Here is a 12,500-nt window from a genome sequence, read left to right on the forward strand (position 1 = left end):
TCAGGGACCACACACTACAAAAGGTGGGAATCACGGCTCTGTGCGCTCACGTTCAAGTTCATCGTGAGAAATATAAACACAATTACCGCCTGATGTATTGTTATCGTAAATATTCATTTATATGTGTTCCATATTGCCGCTTTAAACGTTGCCGTATCATTTATGATACGGCAACAACGTAAAGACTCCAGCAAGGCTTTAATATTTTGTTTAAAATTACAATCGTATACTCTTTTACAATTCATATTTGCTCCCTGTAGCTTGCTAGTATTAAGCTGATATCACTAATCTTGATATTTCAGTGTAAAATCCTCCATCATACTGATTGTTATCGCATTAATAACAATAATTCTCATTACAGTTATCATTATTAGGATCACTATCTGTCATTATTATTATCATTACGAAATTACTATCATCACCACCGTTATCATCATCATTATTGTTACATTAAATTTAAAGATTACTTGGAACATTGCTTTGAAATGCATATAATAATTCTCTTACAGACAAACGTGAACTCGCCATCTAAATGGAGCAAGTGAGTTTTGTGTTTTTAAGAGAGGTTTCCAGGTCATCAGTTTGCCGTAATTAAAATTTGAAGATAAAAATGACCTCGTGGATGATCAATTAGCGACGTTGCTGCTAAAGCATCTATGAGACATCACAAATTGGACTCTCAGTCAGCATACACCAAAATGCATTGAACGTATCATACATCACGCAACATACCTGTAAAGGTGAAGCGGCCGAGGGGCTCGCTCTACCAAATATAGACACGCGTTGTTTACATACAGGCCAAATGTTATTAGTATTATAATCGTAATTATCATCATCATTATTATTATTGTTGTTGTTTTGTTCTTGTTGTTGTTATCATTTTATTTTTTGCTATTACTGTTATTATTATAATGATTATTATTATCATTATTATTAATAGTATTATCATTATTATTATTACTGTTATCACTATTATTATTGTCATCATCATTTTTATTCTTATCTTGATTATCATTACTGTTACTACTATTGTTCTTATCATTATTATTGCTTATATCATTATTATCATAATTATCACTATTATTATTATTACTATTATTACTATCGTTATCATTATCATTATTAATATTACCATTGTTATTATTCTTACCATTGTTATTATCATTATCATTGTCATTATCTTTATCGTTATCATTATCATTATCGTTATCTTTATCTCTATCGTTATTATTATCATTATCGTTATTAATATTAATATTACAATTGTTATTATCATCATTATTATTATTATTATTATTATTATTATTATTATTATTATTATTATTATTATCATCATTATTATTATTATTATTATTATTATTATTATCATTATTATTATTATTATCATTATTATTATTATTATTATCATTATTATTATTAATACTATTGTTATTATTATTACAAACTTTATTGTTATTGTCATTATTATTATCTTTATTATAACTATTATCATTATTATTACTATTATCATTGTTATTATTATTATTATCATTATCATTATCATTATCATTATCATTATCATTATCATTATCATACCATTATTATTATTATTGTTATTATTATTATTATTATTATTATTATTATTATTATTATTATTATTATTATTATCATTGTCATTATCATTATCATTATCATTATCATTATCATTATTATTAACATTATTATTATTATTATTATCATTATCATTATTATCTTTATGAGAATCCACGAAAGGGCAGCAGGGAAAACTAAAGACTGATAGAAACCCATCAAAGCCCCCCTGATTAGCGAACATGAAAAAAGGGAAAATGAAGGATGAAAAAAATGAATAGCATGAGATTAGGAATTTGTTAATTTTAGTTTTAATCTATTAACAACAGCTTCAGGAACAATGTCGTTAGGAAGTAAACGCCATACTTTAATCATAAAAGGGATAAAGGATTAGTTGGTTGAGAAAAAGATTGGCCGACAGCAATACTCAGCAATACTGGGACAGTAATACTCAAAGAAAGGCAAAATAAAGGAGGAAACGTTTAAAACTATTTTATCGTCATCGAAAATTCATCTACATTTCCTCAATAATCCAGCCTCTTTGGAAGAGAGAAGGCTGCTCTGATATGATCCTCAAAAGTCAATCCATAAACTAAAATTGCACCAAGCAATTTTAATGTCTTTACTGAGCTGGTGACTTGGCCGTCAATGATAATATCAGGATGTGATAGCTTGCAGGTTATTGAACGGCTACAAATTATGCTATTAGTTTTCTCAGGATTTAATTTCATTTCCCAACGCTTGCACCAAACAGAGATCAGCTCTACATCAACTTTCAACTGAGTGACAGCATCTGATCTACTTTGTGGGTCAGGAATGCGGTAAAATGAGGAGGTGTCATTAGCATAAGCCATGAGATTGGAAGAAAATCCATGTCACATTTCACTGGTATAAAAGATAAAAATAAGTGCACCAAAAACACTGCCTTTGGGAACTCTTGACTTGACACAATTAAAAGTATCAAAATACCCATCAATAGCAAGGCATTGTTGCTTGTCTAACAAAAAGTCAGTGAAATATTATGAAATGGGCAAATCATTACTAGACATTTGAGCTTAAAAAGGAGAGCCTTACATCAAAGACAGAGGAAAAGTCTAGAGAAACAAGCCTTGTCTCTGACCCTGAGTCCAGTGAAGCCTAAACATGATGCACTAAAGTCAATTTTTGTTTTCCTAAAACCAGACTGAGTGAGTGGCAGCAGTTTGTGGTCATTAAAGAAAAAGGAGAGACGTTTAACAACCAAACTTTCATTTCTCTTAGATAAAGCAGTTATTATTACAGTTTTAATTATCATTATAATCATTATTGCTTTGATTATTGTTAAAATTATCATTATGCCTATTAGTAGTAACAGTGATGGCACTATTATTACTCTTGTTGTTGTCGTTGTTACTGTTACTACTACTGTTATGAATACCTGCATCATTAATTTTGTCGTTTTCATAGTAACATATTCATATCACATGTACTGTTAATACTACTCACTGATATTATCGTAAAGGCATAAATATGAATATCAGTGGCAGTGACAGTATTACAATTATTAATGATACTGACAGTAAAATAATTGGTGATTACGGTGTCTATGCTCTCAGGTATTGAGTCCTATAATGTCCTACGTGGATATGGTCCAGTATGCTGACTTGCGCATAGAAGCTTGAGGAGGAAGGGGTGGGGATGTCACACGGAATGGGAGGGCGGGAGAGAAATCCTGCACCAACAAATGAATTGGAAATTATTATGAGCCAGTCTAGAGTGTAAAGTTGAAAAAAAAAAATCTTGAAGACTATAGCAGATTTTACACAATGGATGTCTGAAAATTATACCGGGTACAGAGAACACCTACAAGGGACTATGCGGCCTCTGCTGCCGACCTTTCATTTGTCTCGACTGTACAATCAGTGCACCTCAAGCTTTGTGCGAGGTGCTTTTGGGCTATTTGGTGCTACTACAGTTTCAGAACACAAGCGCGATTACTTACGTAACAGCGATGATGGGCATGACGGTATGATCTTCTTGAGATCAGTGCATGTTTGTAGCTAAGCATCGTTATGATTATATACACACAACGCGCATACATTTACGAAGAAGTAAAATATGCACGCATGTGCATGTTAAAAATTAATTTTCAAATATGCAGTACCATTCTGTGAGGTGTTCTGGATGGGGTTCTACCGTTGGCACCAGTTTGTGAGATGCATGTTGTAGTATACCCCCCGTTGGTGGAGCATATAAACGCATGGTCCGGTTGCAGTCTTTATTGAAGATAACGTACGCAGCTAGTACATTATGCAACTGGGCATCTCATTCCGTGGGGAAATACCAGTGCTAAGCTCACGTAGAGTTGCAAAAACAATCGGCGCAACGATAAGTTTGCATCTGGGCATGTGTAAGGGCATTCGACTTACAAACTAAATGCTTATCCAAAAAATCCGTCGTTGGGATCGTCACCAAAGACCATGTATGGAAGATAAAATGACGCTCGTGATTAAGATTGATTAATGAAAGAACGACTGATAATCAGTGAGAATGAGAAGGTCAGGGAAACAGGTCATAAGAGGAAAAACTTGTAAAGTGCATGAGCGAGGTGAGATGATATGAACACCTATAAAATGTAATTCACTTATATAAGTTTACTTGTTTACATATAAGGAAGAATTTTAATAAATATCACGACACTAAAATATTTGAATGCCCTAACAGATTTATTGATAAAAGGTACTGAGGGAGGGGGAAACGTGGAAGGAGGGGGATTAAGGAAAGATGAAGAGTTGGGAAGCAGGGTAGGTAGAGAGGCCTGGGTTAAAAAACTTTTAATTATTTCAGTAATTAGACTATTAATACAAATAGTTAAACTGATCCGAATGAATGACATATCTACCTTTTTTCTTTTGTCACAAGCATTCTCTTTCTCAGTGCACCTGTGTCAAGTGTCTTAAGGCGCTTCCACACCAAGGTGGCACATCCCATGCGGCAGGCCACATGGCACACCACTTGAAAACATACGGAAACATATGAGTTTTCACACAGAAGTGGCATCGCACGTCATATTTGCAACATGCGACCTGCGTGCCACGCCAAAATTGGACTATTTTTATCCAACATGCTACCTATTAGCTGAGTTCATAAAAAATGTTAAAATCATTTAACAAATGACATAAAATGGAAAACTTTTGGATGTATGGCATACAGTTTTTAAGTGTCTAGAAAGATTCTGCCAAACACATTTGCCAATACGGCATCGCTCGCCCAGTGAGCGAGGCTTTGGTTGAGGGGTAACCAGGAGTGGTCTTGCAAGGGAAACAATGCGATGTGTGTTTGCTCTCGTGCACAGCATTTGTTCAAACTGTGGCGAAATACAAATGTTGGGTGATACATCACGTTAGTACAATGAATATACTCTCAGTTGTATTATCAGAACATATATCCTTACAAGTTTTTTCAGAGTATTGGAACAAGTTTGCCTCACATTCTGCCCCAAAGTCATTCACTTTATTTTCCAAGTGACAGATAATTGTCCCAAGATTAATTAGGACGCCGGACAACAATAACATCGCCAACCTCCGATGATGCCACTTGTGAAATGAGTGACATGCGCCACCAGGAACATTGGTCTGAAATGAATGCGCCAAGTGTCACTCGCCATTTTCCAGCTGCCTCTTTCCGCGTGCGATGTGCCTCCTTAGTGTGAAAGTGGCCTTAATTGTTATTTCTCGTGGTTTTATCAGTGAAAGATACCATTGTTAATAATTGTAAAATAAAATGCAAAACTAATTTGAAAAAAATGTTTCCAGTGCTTTCATCATTTATATGCGAATATTCAAGAGAAGAGATTTAAACTTATACCCCTAGATACTGCATCAACATGTTACAAATATGAAAAAAATGCCCACGGCAATATGCGTTCTTAAGATAACAATCTGACAATGATCTTGGGTAATTACAAAACAGGAAACAAGTCTAGTGTCGGGGAAACAAAGGCCTCTTTCTCACCAAGATGGCACAACACGTGGCATGCCGTTTGAAAACGAACAACTGGAAATATATGGAACCTTTCACACAGAAGTGGCAATGTGCCACGTGCCACCTGCGTGCGACGCCGAGATCCGATTTGTGCGACATTTTTCGGCGTGCAACCTGTCACCTTGAACAGTGATGTCAGACTGCAATGGAGCTATTACATCCGAAGTCATGATTAGCCAAGATATAATATATTAACATCAAATAACATGGAATAATAAAGGAAGATTTTTTTTTATGCATGGCACACATACAGTAGTGTTGAATGGAAAACGCCTTGATACTATGGTAGAAAAAGCCGCAATGCACAAACTAGATTTATTGAAAATGTGACTACAATTTCGAAATCCACCTGCATTCCATCTTCAGGTCTTCAGTTTTGGGTGACCTCAGTGGTCACCCAAAACTCACCCCTCTTATATCCTGGAACGAGTTTGCCTACATTCTGCACCAAAGTCCTCCACTTAATGATTCCAAGTGACATATATATGACTGTCTTAAGATTACTTAGGCATCTCACAGGCCTGCCGATCAGCCCGCTCGTCTAGACGGGCCTTTAAACATTTCCTGGCGTGTTCCCACAGCTTCACCTCTCCTCTTGCCGTATGTCACGTAATGCGAAAGAAGGATTACCTATTGCGTTTACTACATTACTGTAGTCCTTGTCGGTTTTAGATATTGTAATAAACAGAGTAGCTTGCCTTTCTTATGCCCTACTCCGGGGACTTCTTCGTTTCATTTTATTTCTCCTTGTTGATATTGTTTCCAAAATGTCGACATGATAGCGTGTTTTTCGTCTCTCTCTCTCTCTCTTTCTCTCTCTCTCTCTCTCTCTCTCTCTCTCTCTCTCTCTCTCTCTCTCTCTCTCTCTCTCTCTCTCTCTCTCTCTCTCTCTCTCCACACAGTTTCGAGTCAATGTTTTCGCGGTTACCATTTCCTATTGTGCACAAACCAGCCATTAACTCATTATGCAACTCTGATCATCACAAAACGATGGAGTTTTAATTTTATATAGATGTTGGAGATAGTAAAAGAAAACAAGTAGTAGAGAAATATAAAAAGGATGGCATTTGTCTCCCCTCTGTATGCACCAGCTCAGTATTTTTAAAACAATATATATCCTCTCCTCGCATAAGATGCTGGATCATACACAAGGAAAACATAATAAAAATATCTGACGGTAATAAAATGAACGAAAATTAATAAAACAATTTTTATTATTTTATTATTATTACACGTACAGTTAGAAACAGACGAATAACAGTTTACCTATTCATAATTTCTCACTGACAATGCCTGAGCCAACGCACTCGCAGCCGCCGTCTCTTCGCTTCCAAGAAATCTTACTCCGATCTGGAGTGATTTATTTACTCGCCGACCAACAGATTGCTTTTGGAAATTAACCGATTCAGAGCCGGATAAATCGACTAGATAATTTTCACCACACATTCTGTCCGCTTTTTTTTAACGCCGGATTAATCGACAAGAAAATATGCCGCACATTTTCTGTCCGCCATTTTCTACTTCTACTTCTTTTCATTATTATAATCTTCGTTATTGTTGTAATTATGCTTATCCTGAAGATTTGTTTACCTTACTGTTATGACCATCAATCATCAGCGTTTTATTACTGTTATTACTAACATCTTCATTATCATAATGATCATCATTAGTATCATTACTACCCTCCTAGTACTATCAACACCCATTTTCATACCTTGGTAAAAGACACCCCGAATCATTCGAGAAAAATGCAAATGTAACAAGTATGCTAGCTAGTGAACATAGATTTTTCTTTCTTTCTTTCTTTAATTTTAATGACAACTTGCGCAAGGTAAAGCACTGTTTACCAAATCTGCCAAAAATTACTTTGCCTGGTGCTTTGTCACTGCGAGAACTGAAGGCCTTTTGTGCGCTCAGTAATTGTTAGGCTGCGTGGCAACTGTACCCGCGCTGCGGCCACGCACCAATGAGAACGAAGGAGCCATTTGACTTCAAATTTTGATTGGATAGCCAAACTTACGAAAGTGCAACGGCCGTTTCTTAAAAAATGACTCTGAATGGAGGAAGTTAAATATCCTCGTTGTTTATATGAATATTTTTCTTATAATTTCATGTTATTTGTTCAACTTCTTGCAAAAAAAAAAAAAAAATGTAATTCCTTTTTATTGGATAAAACTACACAAGTATTTGTACCGTAATTGCTTATAATTTTCAGGAAAGGAAATAAAGGAATCATAATTTCTCTTAAATTTGCAGATTAATATATAGCCAAAAATAATTGGAAAAAATGCTTACCGTAAATCTTTATCGGTGCAATATGCACGCATGTGTATGTTTCTGTGCGTACTCTCTCTCTCTCTCTCTCTCTCTCTTTCTCGCTCTCTCTCCCTCTCTCTCTCTCTCTCTTTCTCTCTCTCTCTCTCTCTCTCTCTCTCTCTCTCTCTCTCTCTCTGTCTCTCTCTCTCTCTCTCTCTCTCTTTCTCTCTCTATCTCTCTCTCTCTCTCTCTCTCTCTCTCTTTCTCTCTCTCTCTCTCTCTCTCTCTCTCTCTCTCTCTCTCTCTCTCTCTCTCTCTCTCTCTCTTTCTCTCTCTCTCTCTCTCCATATATATATATATATATATATATGTATATATCTGTCATATATATGTAATGTGTGTGTGTGTTTATATATATTCATATGTATGTATATATGTGTATATATGTATATATTTATACATTTGTTAAAGACAGTGCCATGTTGAGGCATTCATTCTTCCATGCGATCTCTCTGAGGCAACATTCCTCTGTTATTCCTCCCTGTTCATACATTATCGCCTCATTTCAGATTCAGTGAATGCCTGTGGTATATATAAGTCTGGTCAGATTAAGGATTGTTTTCGTTTATTGAAATTAAAGGTTCTTTTTTGGATGCAGTTTGTAAGACTGGTAAAAGTGATATATCCATAATTCATTATGCTGAATGTTATATATAGCTGTTCTGATTAAGGTCCTGGGTTTTGTTCTAATAATTTCATGTCAATTCTACAGTTTGAGAACCTGTCAGCTTAGATTATTAGTAAAGGAAATGTATCAGCATTGTTTACTTTTACCATTGTATAACATATATATATATATATATATATATATATATATATATATATATATATAATGTATACAGAACCCGTCACTGAGTGTTAATTTACACTCGAATGGTGTAAGGTTATATCTATTTGTATTTCAGATGAATAGATTGACAGAGAAGCTGACTTTAATCTACTCTACATCCATGTCGATGCATTTTTTGCGAGTACCCCCTATATAACCCCCCACCCCACCCCCATCCCAACACCCTCAGTGATGTCCAAACTATACACTTGCCTGCACTTATACATGGTACACACCGTTTTCGGTGAACAATAGAAGTGGTATTTTGTGTTTGTTTACATTCTTGTACTACAGCTTGAATGGAGTGAAGCTTAAGATTACTATGATATAAAAATACAGGTAAAATCATTGAAACATTATGCTGAAAATATATAAATGTTAAATTATTCGTCACATCCAAAATATTTGGATAATTCTATTGTGTAGAGTTTTGGCCATCACTTTGCTCTCACAAGGGACCATATCTATTGACTGCCATCGGTCACTGAAAAAGTTGTGATGAGTGGGAGAGAGAGAGAGAGGAAAAAAGAGTGAAAGGGAGAGTGAGTGAAAGAGTGAATATACATACATATAATTGTGTGATAATATAGATAACCATATTTATATATATGGTTATATATATACAATGTATATATATACATAAACATCTTTTATTTATTTTTATTTTTTTTTTTTCAAAAGAAATCAATATTCTTGCTTTCGATAAATGTCTTTACTTTCCGTTCAACAAGCAACAACTTTTCAGTGATTGTTGAAAGTGTGATGGTCTTCACTCACTTATGGCATTTTTGTTCACTTTCCATTGACAATACGCTTTTAGCATTACAAAAATAATTAAGAATCATTAAAACGACCTAGCTACTCGGAAAACGATTGAAAAAAAAATCCTCTTACTGTAGACGGTGTCAGTTTCCTCAAGCCGCAGTCATAATACTCCTTGCATAAAAGGGTACCGAGATGTAGGTGCTTTTGCCCCGCCCCAGGTGTCCGCCGCGGCCAGGAACGGGAAAAAACAAGGACGTGTCGGTCTTTTCCCTTCAGATATTTATTGACTTCCGCTAATCAAAACATAATTTTGCCATGACAATCACCCATTACTTCATGAATTACTAAAATGCTCTTTAATAGACATCTATTAAATTCGTTTCAAAAATTCTGATTTGGGTTGCTGCAACGAAAATTTTGCCAAAGGCCTTTTTGTTGCATTTCCAAAACCCCTAACACTTTGATACATGTCTGTCCTTTATGCTTACAAACTTTGATGATATCGTGTTTTGTAGCGACCATGATACGACATCAAACAATGTATCAAAGTTTCAGGGGTTTCGGGATGATACAAAAAAGGCCTTATGTCTTGTGTGTGTGTGTTTGTGTTCAATACATCTCACATATAAACATAAAACACTAACATTATAACTTTTTTACACCACCCCCATCGTTGCTCATTTTAAAATATACCGTAGCGATTTCTGTTCGCCTTAGACACAGCCGTCATATATTAGATTATCTATGACCAATTTTATATCTATACATAAGCATTGCAACTTCAGCCATGAATAATAAAGAAATTCCATATTTGGTGACTCAATGTTTGCTTTAATCCATTTAAGCTGTAGGCAGTACGAGAACGTAAACACAGACATGTCACTCCTGCTATACACCGAAATCGGGGTGCACCAGGTAAAAGTGTAGGCAACTGTATGTTGCATGCTAAAATAGTAAGAATATGAGAATGTTTCTACATTGGGCCTGAACCGGTGTTGGTCTCCGCACAGCACGGCAGCCCAAGGACAACAAAGGGGGGAGAAAGTATTCTCTCACGGAATAGCAAATCCCATTCCTAATTTAAGGCAATTATGGAAAAACTCCTTTGTAGTTGGAAGAGGCCCTTCACATGAAGGGTATTTCTTTCTTTTAACCTTCATGGCCTGCACTGTGCGAGAATTAACTCAGATCTGCCGGGAAATTTCACGTCCTTTAACTTACAAGTCGAATCGTTCTTTCATTGTCTCTGCCACTTTCCCTTCATTAGTTTCGGGTGTCTTACACACTTAGTCAAAAGAAGAGTAGTACAAGTCTTATTGTTCATATCTCGAGAACTATTATTCTTATAATAACGAAAGTATTATTACAATTGTTTTCAGTGATATTGGCATCATATTCATTGTTATAACATTGGTCACTATTATTCGCATTACTATGTTCAGGATCATTATAATTATTGACGTGTTATGATTCTTGTGTTACTGTGATCATTACCGTTAGCGTTAACAGTCTTACCACCATTAACAGCATCATCAATATAATTATCATTACCTTCATCTTCGTCGTCGTTGTCTTATCTTCTTCTGGGTTATATCTTTTATTCTATATTTTTTTGTAGATTATTCTTTACATTTATTCTATAATTACAAAAGACGATAGTAATAATACGCCAAAAAATCAATATGATTATAAAAACAAAGAATATTTGTTTCATATTTAACATGGATATGAGTATGCCGTCTAAATCCTGTGAGTTTTTTTTCAGTTTTAAGAGAAATATTTCAAGTTGTATTATAATTTACAATTTGAAAACGAAACTTCCCACGTGATTATTCAATGTCCGGCGTTTTTGGCAAGGTAGTATAAAATAAGTAGCTCCACTCAGTCTTGATGAAAATTCTAGTTGGCAACTTCCAAACCAACCCCCGACTCTTTGCCTTTATTTATTGCAAATATATATATATATATATATATATATATATATATATATATATATATTTGTTGTTGTTGTTTACCATTACAGAACCATTTTTAAAGAAATTGCAATGAAAAAAATAGGACAGAACCAATGACGTTATCACGTTTAGCCAATTAGAATATAGTTTACTCAATATTATCATAATCACCAGAGGTAAACAAAATTTCCCCTCTTTTACTCATGACAACGAAGAGTTCCTTACTATTAACAGCTGTCATAATTCTCTTGTGTGCTGTGTGAGGCAGTGGTAGTGTTCTCGCCTAACAATCTTGCTGACCTGTGGTTACCAGTGGATGGTAACCACGGCCATTCCCTGCACACATGGAGTAATTTAGAAGCAAACAGACAGCTTGTCACACCAAACATAAGAATAAAAATTGTAACAAATGGAAGTAACTAAATTATTTATTCATTTATATCTTGGGAAAAAGTCAAATGCATTTTTGGGTTCAGCAGATTAAATGGAAGTGGAGCTGCCTGGTTATATATGACATAGTTTTTGGGTGAGCATAAGTGAACCGTTACATGATATACTCTCAGCCTGAATACAAAAAAACGTTTATTTAAGATATCTAACATCAAGCTACTTATTAATTAGGTGAAAGGTGTGAGCAGCAGTAGCAGCATCAAAAATAATAGTATTAGTGGAAGTACAGCTACTACTAGTACTATTTTATCGCTATTATTATCATTATCAGCAGCGGCATTATTGTTGATGTTATTGCTTTATCATTATCATCATAAAAATGCAGTAATAGGAACACTTCATAGATGTAATGGCAGTACTACTATTTGTAATTATAATACTAATGATGATAATGATAACAACGACAACTAAAATAAAAGAAAGAACAGAGTAAGCGAGAATTCGTGATTTACGATGTCTAGACTCTCGGGCAGAGAGCCCAACATCCAAATGGGTAGGTAGGTATCTTGAGAAGCACATTGGGGTCGGGCAAAGAAGAGGTGGCCTATCGAGTGGATAGTTGGCAGCGTGCCAGTGGGGCAAGCGTTTTACAC

Source organism: Penaeus chinensis, chromosome 43 (assembly GCF_019202785.1).
Source record: "Penaeus chinensis breed Huanghai No. 1 chromosome 43, ASM1920278v2, whole genome shotgun sequence".
NCBI classification, from domain to species: domain Eukaryota; kingdom Metazoa; phylum Arthropoda; class Malacostraca; order Decapoda; family Penaeidae; genus Penaeus; species Penaeus chinensis.